This window comes from Taudactylus pleione, unplaced genomic scaffold (assembly GCF_031769625.1).
Source record: "Taudactylus pleione unplaced genomic scaffold, aTauple2 ptg000031l, whole genome shotgun sequence".
NCBI lineage: Eukaryota > Metazoa > Chordata > Amphibia > Anura > Myobatrachidae > Taudactylus > Taudactylus pleione.
This window is the reverse complement of record NW_028284433.1, coordinates 667425-684464: the sequence shown is the minus strand read 5'-3', so window position 1 is coordinate 684464 and position 17040 is coordinate 667425. Positions and strand designations below refer to the sequence as shown.

General features: G+C 46.1%; 1 protein-coding gene across 1 annotated transcript in view; it reads left to right on the top strand.

The window, feature by feature from the left end:
* Positions 1-17040, top strand: part of LRFN2 (leucine rich repeat and fibronectin type III domain containing 2) — a 669153-nt gene that overhangs the window by 649800 nt on the left and 2313 nt on the right. The gene's annotated exons all lie outside the window — the stretch shown is intronic.

Here is a 17040-nt window from a genome sequence, read left to right as displayed (position 1 = left end):
ATTTTTCTAAATATTAGAAATTAATATTGGCACACCTTTACGATGCCTTACTTATCAGGAGGACTAGCTGCAGAATCTTACTTTTTGATTAAAATATACTGTTTTTGCTGCTGAGTTTGTGTCCCTGAACAGGGACATAAACTCTCCACCGGCTGATCATCCCAGGAGCCCCATGCATATATATATAAAAGTGCGAAATCTGGGGGGCACTCCAGGGTCTGATAACAGCAATAAAATCTCAAACCACGCACGGCAAAAATAGTCAGACGTTTCGGGTTTTAATCACCTTTTTTCCTTGAAAAAGGGTGATTAAAAACCCGAAACGTCGGACTATTATTTGGTGTCCTGCTGAAAGATGAACCGTCACCCCAGTCTGAGGTCAAGAGTGCACTGGAACAGGTTTTCAGCCAGGATGTCTCTGTACATTGCTGCTTTCATTTTTCCCTCTATCCTGACTAGTCTCCCAGTTCCTGCCACTGAAAACATCCCCACAGCATGATGCTGCCACAACGATGCTTCACTGTACTATGGCATTGGCCTGGTGATGAGCGGTGCCTGGTTTCCTCCAAACATAACACCTGGCATTCACGCCAAATAGTTCAATCTTTGTCTCATCAGAATAGAGAATTTTGTTTCTCATGGTCTGAGAGTCCTTCAGGTGCATTTTGGCAAACTCCAGGTGGGCTGCCTTGTGCTTTTTACTAAGGGGTTGCTTCCATCTGGCCTCTCTACCATACAGGCCTGATTAGTGGATTGCTGCAGAAATGGTTGTCCTTCTGGAAGGTTCTCCTCTCTCCACAGAGGAATGCTGTAGCTCTGACAGATTGACCATCAGGTTCTTGGTCACCTCCCTGACTAGGGCCCTTCTCTCCCAATCGCTCAGTTTAGACGGCCAGCCAACTCTAGGAAGAGTCCTAGTGGTTCCGAACTTCTACCATTTATGGATGATGGAGGCCACTGTGCTCATTGGGACCTTCAAAGGAGCAGATATTTTTCTGTACCCTTCCCAGATTTGTGCCTTGAGACAATCCTGTCTCAGAGGTCTACAGACAATTCCTTGGACTTCATGCTTGGTTTGTGCTCTGACATGCACTGTCAAGTGTGGGACCTTATATACACAGGTGTATGCCTTTCAAAATCTTGTCCAATCAACTGAATTTACCACAGGTGGACTGTAATTAAGCTGTAGGGACATCTCAAGGATGATCAGTGGAAACAGGATGCACCTGAGATCAATTTTGAGCTTCATGGCAAAGGCTGTAAATACTTATATACATCTGATTTCTTAGAGCTTTTATTTTAATTAAATTAGAAAAAATCTCAAGAAAACTTTTTACACAATGTCATTATGGGGTAATGTGTGTAGAATTTTGAGGACAAAAATTAATTTATTCCATTTTGGAATAAGGCTGTAACACAACAAAATGTGGAAAAAGTGAAGCGCTGTGAATACTTTCCGGATACACTGTATATCTCAAAACTATGTTGCAGGATAATTTAACTATATATTAAGCAATAATCAGGCATCTGATTTTGACTCATGAAGTTGCAGTATACATGTCAAACCAGTAGATAGAGCACCAGCACAAATACTACAGTACATATCATATAGTTGCTGCTCATGTTACTTGCAACATTTCAGTGTTACTGTAGGTCAAGTAGCAACGGATTTGGGATCTACAAGATAGTGCAGTAGGGCTTCCAGTGCACAGCATTGCAATGAAAGTTGGTGTTCCGATAATGTTTCTATAGAACTTGACTCTGACCAAGTTATGCAACGGAACCTTACTGCTCTACAGGGGATCCTGATTGATGCACAGATTCTAATGGGATCTGGCTTAAGTGACTATTTGTTTATACCACATATAGCACTTATTCCCAACAATTTCCCTTAGCATATAAATAGAACTATGCACAATAACACATAAAGAAAAACTGTCAAATATATATATATTCATATCATGGCAGCCCCCCAGTACATTTATCTGAATTACCAATTTAAAACAGTGACAAGGAGCAAGTGTTTTTCCATCCTTTAAGTCTGCTTGATACGACATCTCTGTCATCGCTGCCTGTGGACTAAGGGCCTGATTCAGAGATGTATGCGAACCCGATGTTTAGCGCACATCTCCAATGTTTGGAGGACTGCGCTTGCGCAGCAGGTGTACTGAGCCCACTCGCAGTGTGTCCCAGCTGCAGCCTGAGTGACAAGATGCGGTGTTTGGGAGGTGGAGTGGGGGCATTCCCTGGCAGTGTTCATGGAAACGGGGGCCTGTCGTCCCCGTTTTCTGGGAGGGACGAGGCCAGGGTCTGCGTCGGTACACGGAGACTTCCTGGCCTCTCAAGCTGCCAGGATCCGGCCAGGTTGCTGGAAGCTTTAGCTCCCGCAGCCTGGCCAATGGAACATCGACAACAATCACGACGTTTCGATGGTGACCGATGCTGACCACAAGCTGCGACCTGGGTCGCATCGCTGGGATCATGCAACTGCAGCAAGGAGGCGTGTGACACCTCCTTCTGCATTTGCATTTTAAATGGACGGAATTGCACAGCGGCTTGTGTGCGCTTGTGTGCGACTGTGCACTTCTGTCCATCTCTGAATCAGGCCCTAAAGCCGTAGCCGGAGCCTCAAAAGACCTGACCAGCATAACCTTAATGAGAGTGAGAGTCGGAGGTCAGCTGGGTGATTATTATACCGGGACCAGTGTTGCTCTTTTAACTATGCTGATGGCCAGTTATCCGTAATGGGACTACTGTAAGGGCTTTGCTACAAAGATCTTGCACACTACACTATGTCTGGATTTGGGTTAATTGTGTCTGCATGAAAAACACAGTAGACTCTGCATATTATATCAAAATCAGTCCTAACTTTGGGAACATTCACATTGGAGAAGATCGTTTATATATAAGGGTGGATTAAGGAATATGGGATTTACGTAATCCCTATTCCATGATTGGTTTATAATTTATATGTAATAAATTGTTTTATTTTAATATGTTTCTTAATACTTTCTAGTTTTTCTTTAATTTTCCTTATCAATTCATGCGCCTGAAGCATCTGCCTCGCTGTGCCGATCAACACGCCGCAGGAACAAACGCTCAGGGCTGCAGGCGTGGATCTCAGGTCCAGCTGATTCTCCTATGGGCAGCTTTACATACTGTATCTTGCTCATGAGTTATCAGCTCCAATCATCTTTTTGGGTTAATCCCTGTCGGAAAAATTGCAAATATTGTGTACAAAGACGTTTTGTGATCAATGTTTACAATATAAAATATATATATACAATCACAATATTAGATGCCACTACTGTCTTTGTAAAATGAGTTCCACTGAGCAGGGGCGTAACTATACCTACAGGGGCCCCATAGCAAAATTTTTTATGGGCCCCCCTCTCAGCCCGTGGCCCCCAATCTCGTCCCGCTCTTGCCCCCCCCCGGTCTGAGGCCACCCCGCACCCCGCATCCCGGCTTACCTGATCCATGGTCGCGCTGTGCAGGGCAGACCCACCTTCCCTCCCGGTCGGCTCCATCTCACTGACTGATGTTGGGAGGAGGCGGCCACACCTTCTCCCAGTATCAGCCAATGGGGAGAGCTGACTGGGAAGACGCGACCACGGAGCGGGGGGGGCACGCAACCAAGGAGCAGGTAAGTGCAGTAGAGGGGAGTGAGGAGACTGATAGGGGAGTGAGGAGGGTGCGGAGGGAAGGGCAGTGGACATCGGCCTGGCACCGTAGGTGCAGGGGAAGGCCGGGCCCCGGGTTGGTCCGGGCCCCATAGCAGCCGCCCCCCCTGCACCCACGGTAGTTACGCCACTGCCGCTGAGCAATAACAGACATCCACGCGAGTGAAGCTGCGGGCCAATGCTAATCAAAAATAACAGAGCCGTAACTAGACTTCTTGGTGCCCTGTGCCAGAGAGAGCATTGGCGCCCACCGCCCCCCATTTTTTAAATAGGGACATAAGATAGTACACCTGAAAAAGGGCCATGGCCTCATGGGGAAGGGCCAGGGAGGAGGTAGGGGAGGCCAGGAGATGTTGGGGATAAAAGAAGAGGAAGCTACAAGTGAGAATGATAATAAACAGGACAATTTACAGGCCCAAACAGCGCCCCCTGCCCTGCGGTGCCCTGTGCCATGGCACTGGTCACACTACCCTAGTTACGGCCCTGATAAATAATGACACGCAACTGCATGGTGTTGAAATTGGCCAAATTTTATTTTGACAATAAATGAAATTCATTTTGAATGGTAATCACTATACAGTATATGGTGGCGGAATAAAGAATGGGCAGGGAAATAAAAGAAACTCAAGCAAATCACAAAACAACTCGCTGGTGTCTGACTCACCTTTCACCTTTATACATTAGACCCATGTGGGCAGATGGGGGTGTCACTCTTTATCAACAGCAAACAAATTCCGTTCTATACAGTCACTCTTCCTAACGCAACGAAACCTAACAGACAGAAGGGAGAAAGGGAAAATCAGGAGCAGGGAAGCCTCACACTCCAGAAGTGAGAACTTTAATAACTTCACAAGTCCCTCCCTGTGACATCAAGACCAACTATCGGCCAGCAAACCTGTCACTCCCCTTCACACGTCCAATCAAATGGGAACAATCAACCCTGATGCCTTTGAGCTCACTACATGACAGCCTCAGGGTTTAGTAATCGTCCTGCTGATTTCCAGCCTTCCGTCCTTAGTCATTGGGGACCAGTGTTATTGCTCTCAACCATTTCATGTCACCTATTCATAAGTCATGGCTCATCTCTACAGGAGTATTTCCCTTCTTATTTATGTCACCGAGGATACCTGTGATACGACTGCTCCAAGCACCAATACAGCAGCTGCTTCCCTTTGATTAGTTAAACCTTTGTGTTGATGATTGGATTTAACAGCTATATTTTGGGTTCTTCATTGTTGTCGCTCTGTTTATCTGTTTAGTATTTTGAATTAATATAAATAAGCAATTATAATTTTAATAATGATTATTAAGAGCAAACAAAGGGATATATTAGAAGAGGGTGTTGAACAATGGCTGTCCAATATCACACAATTAATAATTCTAAAATAGGGGATCGGTATGAAATACCGCCGGCCGTTTTCGAATCCCGACGCTGGAACACCGGCAGTGAAGATCCCGACAGGTAAGTATTTTTTCTATTTACTAACCTAACCCCCCCTAACCCTAACCCTCTCTTAGGGGTGCTTAACCCTAACCTCCCCCCCAAGTGCCTAACCCTAACCCCCCCTGTAAGTGCCTAAACCTAGCCCCCCCATTCCCCTAGCCTAACCCTCCCGGGGGGGCTGCCTAACCCTAAGTCCCCCCTTGGAGCCCCTAACCTAACCCTCCCTAGACAGTCGGGATGCCGATGGTCGGCATTTAGTTCGTCGGCATCCCGACTGCATACCCTAAAATAGAGCCATTCTCACAGTAATCACGAGGTGCGTTGTTATTATTATTATTATCCTTTATTTATCACAAGGGTTCCGCAGCGCCTTACAAACTACATAGACAAATAAGTGAACAGGAAACCAATGACTTACAGTACTATACAATGCAAGACAAGGACGTGGTTTATACACATTGCTGCATTAGCGATCATAACACTAAAAATAAGCAGCGGGGCGTAAGTAACCAGGCGTTAGGTGCCCTTGTGGGAGTAGAGTATAAGTAAGGAGAAGAACATAAGGGAAGAGGGCTTTGCTCGTGAGAGCTTACATTCTAAAGGGGAGGGGCTGGCAAACAGGCGTGACACATATGGGGTAGACAAGGAAGAGGGAGCATGTAGCAGCAAGTTAGGATGAGAGCTGGAATGCTTTGGTGAAGTAGTGGGTCTTGAGAGCCCGTTTGAAGGATTGTAAAGAGGAGGAGAGTCTGGGAGAGATGTACTAAGCTCTGAAAAGTGCTAAACGACCAGCCACTCACCTCATGTCATGTTAAATGCTGTATATGAAAAATGACAGTTGGGAGCTGATTGGCTGGTGGTTTATCACTCTCCAGTTTATCACTTTTTAGAGATTAGTACATCTGGAGGGAGAGGGAGAGAGTTCCAGAACTCCAGCATTACCCATTAGCCAGCAGGAGAAAATGTAATGCTAGTACAGTCATTTCTCTTGTACACCACATCAAGATCAAATTGTATGAATTTCAGCTGATGTACTGTACGACAGCTGTGCGGCAGCTTTACCCATGTTGCCCTAAGCTGTCAGTACTAATAAACTACAGCACAGACCATTTCACACTGACACAGCGATGACACTGACACAGCGAAAATGACACAGTGATAACGAGCCCGACCGGCAACTTACAAATGTTATGCTCCACATTCATCACTTTATACATTTCAAAATCTCAACAGGGTTGCACAAATTTCATATAGTGCTCAGGTGTGTGAGGTGCTACTTGCCAGTGGGCTACAGGATTAATATGATGCTAATTACTGTACACACCAAAAATAAATTGTTTAAATTTCACTGTCTGTACAGTCGTGCTGCAGTTGTGCCTCTATTTCTGGCCATACACTAGTACGACCAGCATAATATGCAATTAATCATATTATTTCCCTTGAACTCCCCGGCAGCTCCCTGGCAGTCCCGGTCGCACGAATTGGTGCTTTTTGACATACGGTCTCACGTACGATCATTCGCCCCTACACGACGGGTCGTGATTCGTCAGATCGTGCGCCTCACAAAAAACATGCAATCATCTTAAGATTTGGCCTTAAATTAAACAGAGGGCTGACCTTCACTGGGGGGTATTAAATATGGCAACCATTTTAGCAGTGTACAGGAAAATGTCACTCAAATTACGCCGCTCAGACGCACGACCTGCTTACAATTACGATGGATACTATGGTCTAATCAATCGGCACGAAATTGTGCTAGTGTTTGGTCAGCATAAGTTACTGTACCAGGCTTGCCTACCCTCCCGATTTGGTCGGGAGCCTCCCGAATATTGGGTGCCGCTCCCGACCCCCCGGAAAGGCAGGCAAGCCTCCCGCCTGCCGCCTACCCCCCCAGACTAATAGTAAAAACCCCCGCTGGCGGGGGGCCCGATGATGCGATTCGCGCTGAATCGCGTCATCGTGGCTCCGCCCCCTGCTTCACAATGCCTTTTTTCCGGCATTGTGAAGAGGGGGAGGGGCCACGATGACACGATCGTGCGGTCACGCCCCCGGCCCCGCCCCCAAAACGGCATCATAGCCCGGCCACACCCCCCACACAATGCAGGCATTCAGCTCCCTCCCGGAAGGAGGGAGCTGAATGTCGGCAAGTATGTACTGTACCCTTAACTGGCAGTACTAAATTGCAGTACAATGTTGTCAGGGGTAGGTAATATCTGCCACTGGTCATTTCTGTGCTCTCTCTCTCTTCTCTGCGCCTATTTCATCTTTCATGTGTATTGTATGATTTTACCAGTTATTTATATAGCGCACACATATTCCACAGCGCATTAAAGAGAATATCTTACCATTCACATCCATCCCTGCCCCAATCAAGCTTACACTCTATATTCCCTATCACATGCGCACGCACATACACACATGGGGTCATTTTGTTAGGAGTCAATTAACCTACCAGTATATTTTTGGAGTGCGGGAGGAAACCAGAGTACCCGGAGGAAACCCACGCAAGTACAGGGAGAACATACAAACTCCACACAGTTAGGGCCGTAGTGGGTATCGAACGCACGACCTCAGTGCTGTGAGGCAGTAATGCTAACTATTACACCGTCTGTCCTGCCCCAACCATGACTGTCTACGCTGCAGAGCTTTGTGGCGTTATATGTAAACTATGATGAAGATATAGACATTTTAAATATTTAGAAATGTATTACTCACGTAAACGTAATAAGCAGCACAGGAATGTATGTGATCGGCGAACAAATAGAAGCAATTGTGGAAAAATTAAATACAATTATATTCTAGTTAGCAAATGACCAGCACTGTTTCTACCACTCTGTTATTATTAGAGGGCCTGATTCAGCTTGGATTGCAATTGCAAACGTCAACCCAGCCGACCGATATTCATCTTGTGTGCATGCGCATATTCGGCATACCGCATGCTTGTGATCGACCTGCGATCGCATTGCAATGGCACTCGCAAGCCAGCAAACACAAAGAAATGATTGACAGCTAGCAAGAGTTTGGGGCAGGTGATGGGGGATGGTCTTAAAAACGTAGGTATGTCTTACCGTTTGGGCGCCGTTTAATGGGCATCTATAATTTAGCCAGTGCTATCACCTCCGCAGCACATGAGCTCTCTGTGTGTGCAAAGATTGTCAGAATTACAGACGTGTCACACTACAGACTAGCCGCAAGTGGACGATGGTGCGGGATGTTCCCGATGTGTAAGCTGGTCTGCGTGTTTGCTCGCAGAAGATAAGGCAGCAGTGAGAGTCTCTATGCACGGAGAAGGTTGTGGCTGCATCCGCATATATTTCCAGCTGTGTTCCGTCAGGGTTCGCAGATTCAATTGTGATTTAAGCTAAATCAGGCCCAGAGATGGTGTCCTCCAGAAATCCAAATCCACCCGAATTACGTGAATCAGGACAGATCCGAATCACGGTTCTGATCTTCCGCGGTTCGAATTTTGGATTTTAAATCTGAATTTCGTGTTTTGGATTGCAAAAATTGTATGATTTTAGCTGTTTTTGAAATCAGATCCAAAACCGAAACCAAAACACGAAGATGAATCCAGATTCAAAACCAAATCATCTCACATCTCTAGTTATTATAATGGTTTCAGTGCCGTAACTAGGGTAGTGCAGCCTGTGCCTTGGCACAGGGCACCGCAGGACAAGGGGCGCTGTTTGGGCCTGACAATTTTCTGATTATTATCATTCTCACTTGTAGCTTCCTCTTCTTTCATCCCCAGCATCTCCTGGTCTCCCCTATCTCTTCCCTGGCCCTTCCCCATGAGGCCATGGCCCTCTCTCAGGTGCACTATATTATGTCCCTATTTATCCCCAGCATCTCCTGGTCTCCCCTATCTCTTCCCTGGCCCTTCCCCATGAGGCCATGCACCTTTTTTGGGTGTGTTATGTCCCTATTTGAAAAATGGGGGCACCAATGCTCTCTCTGGCACAGGGCACCAAGAAGTCTAGTTACGGCTCTGAATGGTATAGTTCTGTCTGTATTATGGATTTTATGGAACGTTTTACTTCAGTGCACCCTCCTGTGGACAGCCAAAGGTATTGAATTAATTTGGCTACATAGTGGCAGAGGGGCCTATTCATCATCGAAGGACGTATGGCCTCCGATGACGTATGGTTTAACTTTCTTAGCTCAGCAATTTTTATTGCAATGTTATCCCAATAAAAGTCGGTTCCTGAGCATTGACCGGACAGGTCAGATTTCTATTCATAAGACATTATGGCCCCACAGAGAGAAAGACAATAGCAGCAAATAAAAAAAAAAATGCAGAGATAATTTAACCTTTTCTTTCTAAACTAATTGGCATTTGCTGCTGCGGACCACAAAACTCGGTGTACTGGGGAACACCGAGTCATTTCTGCAGGATGTGCATTAAATCTCACCTACACAGATCAATAAAGTACACTTCACCGGCTACTGATAGGAGCTATAATTGTTACTGTTCTCTATTCTTGGAAGCTGGAGATGAAAGTCAAAAGGAAGTTAATACAACCTTGTTTTCAATCGCGCTCCATTTGTTTGATCTGTTGAGCTGCAATTCCACCCAGGGGGACAAAGCAAGTAGCCTGCCTCTAGTTTGTCCTCATTTATGCGGTGCTCGTAGTTAGGAGGACAGTAGGACTGTAACGGTGGGGAAGATGTGCTAAGTGCTGGGGAACTCTCTGCTGTTTGGATGGAGTGTTTCTCCCATGCTAGATAATGAACCTGATTTTTATTCTGAGGGAGTTCACTTTTTCCGCAAGAGTCGACAGTATGGAGCGTGATTGGGGCTGTTAAACTTCTGTTGTCCAAAAATTTTTTCATTTCATAACATATAGTGGTTTCCGGGCCCTGGCTCCTTGCCCTGAGTGTCAAATATTTTGTTTTATTATTACTATTATTATTATTATTATCCTTTATTTATATGGCGCCACAAGGGTTCCGCAGCGCCTTACAAAGTACATAAACAAATGAGCACACAAGAAAAACTGTTATTAACAGTACAAACAATGCAGGACAAATATATAATTTATAAAAATTGCTGCATTACACTTAAATAAGCAGCAGGGTGTCAGCAATCAAGGGTTAGGTGCTGTTGTAAATTAACGTATCAGTAAGGGAAGGAGAAGCAAGTGAGGGAAGAGGGCCCTGCTCGTGAGAACTTACATTCTAAAGGGGAGGGGTAGACAAACGGGTGACATGGACTGGCTGGATTGTGAGGAAGGAACATGGAGTAGTGGGTTAGGATGAGCGCTGGAAAACTTTGAGGAAGAATGGGGTCTCGAGAGCCCATTTGAAGATTAGAAGCCAGGAAGTAAAGTTATCAAGGAATTTTGAGCTAAGGCCAAGGGGACGAAAAAAAGTCAGCTACTCAAAGAGGTTGGAAGAGGCGAATATCATGAGCATTAAATGGAGAGATTGCAATGGAGAGTTTAGAAGGCAAGAGTTGGTGAGAGTGACCAGACTATAGAAGTACCCCAACACTTTGGCAAACAGGGAGTGTGAAAGAATGTGAGGCCCCCAAAGGAGATAGCTGCAGGAGAGGTGGTGTCAGATGGGTAAATCCAGGATTTGGTGATGGCTGGGAGATTCAAGGAGTTGGAGATGAAACTGTCATGGACAGGGACCAGTTGATTATAGACAGAACTGGCTTTCCAGAGAACACAGGAGAGAGGGACAGAGGAGGATAGAGAAGAAGGAGATTGTTTAGGTTGCTGTAGTGTGGGGTTGAGATTGCTTTAGAGCAGAGGGATAAGGAGAGTGTGGGTACAGTATGTGGTGGGCTTCTGAATGAGGAAGAGTGACAGCAGGTGGTGGGCAAGGTGGAGGCTTAGTGTGGTGTGGGTGGAGAAGAGGAGAGGTAACTTGGAGAAAAAGGAGGTTGCAGGGCTTAGTGGTGGTATAGCAGGACCATGGTGGAATAGGAGTAAATGATAATGGAGTTATGGGAGATGCGGTGGAGAGTACTAGAATGTGATGAAGGGAGACAGAAGAGAGGAAGGAGGGGAAGGATAAGTTGTAGGAGACTATGGAAGGAGGAAAGAGATGACAACTGGTGGTAGAGGAGAGAACTGTGTAGCTGCTGAGTGAGGGGGGAGCAGAAGAAAAAAGATACTGCGTAGATGAAGTTATTGGGAGAGAAATGTCAGTATAGTGATGAGAATGAGATACAGGAACAGTACAGTTAATATGTCTACAAATCAGATAAAAGGAAGAACAGTGCTGGTAGATGTAAAGGCACAACTACAATAGTATATAATAAACAAAAAGAGTTTGGAGCTGTTAAAGTTGCAGGACTTTAAATATAGGATAAAGTATTCTTAAAGATGTATAGGTGTTAAACAATGGTAGATACTACAGTGGTATACAGATAAATTGACAGTGGTATTTAAATGATTTAAACAGTGTATAGTCGAAAACATACATTCAAAAATTAAAGTGCAGCAAACTAACTGGGTTATTGGCAAAAGGTGTGTCCAGGTTATTATGAAAGCTGGTGGCTGAGTTGCAGGATATCCACAAGCTCAGAAGATCCTTTTCAATTGTTTCCAAGTTGTAGAGTTCTTTTTAAATGTTGTCCTCCTGCGTTCAGTCGATGCAGCCCTTTGGAAGCTGGTGATATGCGCATGTGTGATGCTCTGCCGCTAGTGCGCATGCGCCAGTTCCAATGCCTTTCAAATCGATTGCGCAGGCGCTGGGACCCGGCCAGGTGAAGCTAGCCGGGTGAGTGTTTTTCGGGGGAGGTGGCTCCCCCCATATCAGAGGGTAGGAGCCGCCGCTGCTCATATCTATCTATCTATCTATCTATCTATCTATCTATCTATCTATCTATCTATCTATCTATCTATCGCTGGGTAGACACTGACTTTCCCCACTGTTGAGATGTCAGTCAACCTGCAGCCAGTGTGCGGGCGGGCGGCGGCAGTGGCGTCACAAGGGGGGTGAGGGCCGCACCCTGGTGTCACCTGCCGAGGGGTGACACCAAGGTGCACACTCCCCCTCAGTGACAGGAGCCGGATGCTGCACTATAGTAATAAGTGCAGCACTCAGCCCCTGATACTGTGAGGGAGCCGGCACTGCTTACAGGACAGGGCAATCCGCACCTCCTGCACCCCCCGCTCGGACCCCCCGGTAAGCATGGGACAATGGGGTTCGGGCTGTGAGGCCACGGCCTCATTCCCGTGAGGCCATGCCCCCTATTGGCAGCTCACTACAGAGCCGTGCGCACAGCATCCCTCCCCGCACCAGGTGACAATGCGGGGAGTGGCGCCACTGGCCGGCGGGTCACCCATACACACAGTCAGACGTGCCAATATATCTGCAAGATACATTGGCATCGGCTGTGCTGCAGGACTGACCTGATATGTCTGTGAACCATGAAGCTCGCAGAGATATCAGGTATACACATTCACCAATGCACTCCCAATATTTAATTTGTCGATCAAACAAGCGAAATATTGCTAAGTGTGTACACATCTTGCAGTATCCAGCATTTCACTATGTATTTTCTGGAGTTTTGAAGTCTGCATTTGTCTTCCTGGTGAAGATACTCTGGATGTAGAATATAAACTCTCACGTCAATCCATATCAGGAAAAGGCCCCTTCAGTAACATACTGTACAGTATTACCCCAGATTTGCTGAAAATTAAATATGTAAATGTTCACAAAACGCAGGGACAGAAAGTTGGAGAAAGGGATTACAGAGAGATGTCGAATCCATTCATCACCCCACACATGTCTCTGGTGAGAGCTGTCCTTTGTGCTCCGCTCAGTGTTCTGCTGTCTGTTTTGTATCGTTCAGTAATCTGCATATTCTGGATTGCAAATATTCAGCTCTGTGACACAGAAGACGTGTGATTGCTGGATATCTGCGCAAACGCTGCTATTGTTATTCCTTGAGAGAACTGAAGGGAAAACAAACACATTATGCTGCATATTTTAAATGTTCAATTTCCTTCGTCGCTGTTCTTTTTTTTTTTTCTCATAATAACGGAGATTCTATTACAGCATGAAAATCAAAAACAGAATTGCTCCAGAGATTCGGCCTCATAATACCGGCCAGTTCAGCATAATTATAATAGCACTGTTCCTGCTGGGATTACCTGTGCAGCCAATGTACTGTATAAGTGATATATAGATATCTATGAATTGTGCCATTCATATGCAGGGGAGATATTTTACATGGGCTGGGTATGATATCCCGACACTTGGGATGCCGGCTGTCAATACACTGACAGCGGCATCCCGATGCTTACAATCCAGAAAGGGGAATGGTTAAGTAGTGTTCCTCTGTCCTATTTACCCCCTAACCCTCCTATCCTGCACCCTGATACTATCCCTTCCTACCCCGAACTCTAACTCTCCCGGTAAGTGTCAAAAACCTTATCCTCCCCCCTTAGTGCCTAAACCTAACCCCCCTCTTAGTGCCTAACTCTTACCTTCCCCCCGGTGGCGCCTAAGCCCAGGGCCGGCTCCAGGGGTCGGAGCACTCTGTGCCGGGCCTTAATAAGGCTTACATCTCGCGTGGCTATTGGGGTGTGGCCTAATTGCCATAGGTCACGCCCCATACGTGACGTTATGTGGAGGCGTGCCCGCATAGCACGCCTCCAAATAACGTCAGGCTGGTGGTAAAGCTCAGCACTCCGTCACTAGCTGGGCTTCCCCCAGCCCTCTCCCGTCAGTGAATGGATGCCGCGCGCATGCACGCTGCATCCATTCACACTCTGGGGGGTCCGGCACAGCTGCGCCGGTGGGGGTCCCGAACCTCCCAATTTGACCACCTGTGGGCCACTTCGGTCCACGGGTGAAACAGCGGGACAGTACTGTCCCACTGAAATCGGGATGTTGGGGAGGGGTGCGCCCTCTACGGGTGGCGCCCCTGTGCGACCGCACTGGTCGAACACCCCTAGAGCCAGCCCTGCCTAACCCTCCCCCCAATGGCTAACGCCTAACCAGCCCCTCTATACTTATGTTCAGGATGCTGGTAGTCAGAATTCCGGCATCAGCATCTCCAGCCATGTCAGGAATCCGGTGCCGGTCTTCCCACGCTGATCGGGATACCTGTGCCCGGATCCCGACAGTAGGCATCCTGGGTGTCGGTATATTAACCCTAAGCCTTGGAGAGAGATAAAGTGGTCAGAGATTGGGCCAGATGTATTAAGCTCTGGAAAGTGATAAAATGTAGAGTGATAAACTGCCAGCCACTCAGCTCCTAATTGTCATGTTACAGGCTGTGTTTGAAAAATGACAGGAGCTGATTGGTTAGTTGGTCCTTTATCACTCTCCACTTTATCACTTCCCAGAGCTTGATACATCTCCCCCAAAATACCAACCAATCAGCGCCTAACTGTAATTTTTCAAATACAGGGGTCAATCCAATTAGGTGCGAATTGCGAGTAGCGAGATTGTTTCTTGAAACTCGCAGACTTCACATGAATGCGCGCACCCGTGAATGCTACAATCCAATTAAAAATGTCTATTTGCAGAACTCGCAGCGGAGGGGTGCGAATTGACTGCCAAATGCGATGTGAGAGAAGTGCATGAGAAAGTAGGGAGACCATCCTGGACCCCCCAAAAATGTATTATTTCGTTAACAGGACCATATAGAAGGCTGTTTGTGGGCATTAGGAAGATACTGTAGGTTTTTAAATTGTGTGAAATGGTTGATTTGTGCTTTTTTTTAAAAGTGCAAAAAAAGATAAAGAACTAAGGCCCTCATTCAGAGCCGTACGCTCTGAGCAGAGCGCACGCTCTGCATGAGGGCCGGGCTCCTTTTTCATGGAGCGTCCTCCTGGACGCTCGTATAGCTGTGGGTCACCACCCACAGGCTATACGAGCGTGCATTTTGATGGCCGCGATGGTCGTGACCATCGCGACCATCGAAATTGCGAGCCGGAGCCTGCGGTTGAGGTTTTCAACCGCAAGCTCCGGAGTGATTTTGGCTCTATCAGAGCCAAAATCACTCCCACTGACATCACTAGTGATGTCAGTGGGCCGGCTTCTGACGGGAGGCGTTCCCGTGGGAACGCCCCCGTCAGGGAGGCACGCCCCCGGCACGCCCACCAAAGGGGGCGTGCTGTCAATCAACATTGACAGCACGCCCCCTTTGATCGGACACAACGAGCGAAGGAAAGTCCTTCGCTCGTCGTGTCTGGCGCATGCGCACGACGGAGCTCCCTCCGTCGTGCGCATGCTCAGTGCAGACCATCGACCCACTTGCGAGCGTACAGCCGCTCGCGAGTGGGTCTGAATCAGGCCCTAAATTTTTTTGTTTAATCTCAATCGAATTAAATGAAAAAATGCCAAAAAAAGTAGGAAAAAAGGTGGTTTTGGGGTACTTTGTGGGCACCTTGAAAATTAAAAAAATGTATAAAAAAAACAATTATTTTTAAATTTAAAAATATTGTAATTACATTTGAGGTGCCAATACTAATAAAAAAGTTTATTTTGGGGTAATTTGAAGAATTTTTTTTTTTAAATTGATAATAAATAAATCGGCTAATTAAGCTGATTGGAAGCTTCCAATTGCCTAATTAGTCATTCAGGTGGGGGGATTTGTCCAAGGGGCTCAGCACAATGTCCCGACATTTTGAACCTTAAAATAATAATGTTCCTCTCCATCTCTCAAGCTCAGGTAGGTGTGAATGGAAAAATGCGAATTCAGTCTGACTGGTCCAGTGCAAGTTGCTAATTGGATTGCAAAATGAATTCGCTATGTAAATTCGAATAGAAAACAGCACCTCGCACCTCGCACCTAATTGGATTGACCCCACAGACCGTAAAGTGACCGGAGCTGATTGCTTGTTTGATTAATTAATTGATTGATTGATTAATTGATTGTTGGGTAATATATCTGTATTATCTTTGGTTGGTTTTACACATGTATCAGTAATAATGACACAAAGACTTCCAGAGGAAGAAAAGGGACACTTTGGGTGCACTCACCGAAAATCGTTTGTGCCCCCAAAAAACTGTGATTACAGTTCCTGAAATCTAAGGAGATTGAAAGGTATAATTTCTGTTAAGTAGTATAAAGAAAATGAAATATAATGTTGCCCCATCTGACCAGCATTTAATGCAGAGCCTCTTATATTGACCTCTGTACAATACACAGTCTAATGATCAATGTACAATACAGAGGGCATTGTAGTGATAGCTGTACAGTACAATACAGAGATCATTCCAGTGGCTTCTATAATATACATAAAGTATTTTTGTGATCTCTGGGCGGATTTAGACTTGTACAAAAACCTGATGGCTCGCGTACTATTGCAGAAAATGGGCAGGATCATATTACATGTATTTGATAAGTAGTTTTGACATCATAAATCAGTTAAATCCATTCAGGTAGCTACAGTAGTATATGAAGTGGGAAGTAAGGAGAAGAGCATTTGTACTAGCTGGAAGGGGTCATGTTGTAAGGTCTGTAATTAATCATGGTTCACAGATATATTCCGACCACTGACCTTACAGCTGTTCTACACATATAGGGCCTGATTCTGAGTCACACGCAAGCCGGAATGTGGACGCAAATGAATTGCGAACCAAATGCTAATGCAACTCTATGCATTTCCTAATGTGTAGACATCTGTGTGATCACACCAATGCCGTCATCATTACCATTGGCCCTTATGCCTACCTCTTGCTAGGTGCAAGAGATTGGTCTGTATTTGGCAGGCAGAATGTATATGCACAACTCATTATAGTGAGTAACTATGGGCACACCCACGACACACCCCAATAGGCCCAGTTGCTAATCCGAACTGCCCGTGTAGTGTCTGCAGAGAAACGGGCAATAAGTGAATGACTCTGAATTCTGCGTCATAAGCGAAAAAGTTGCACGTGACTCAAATTCAGGCTCATAGTACTGTATGACCACTGTAGTGCTGTGCAATAAATTGTAGT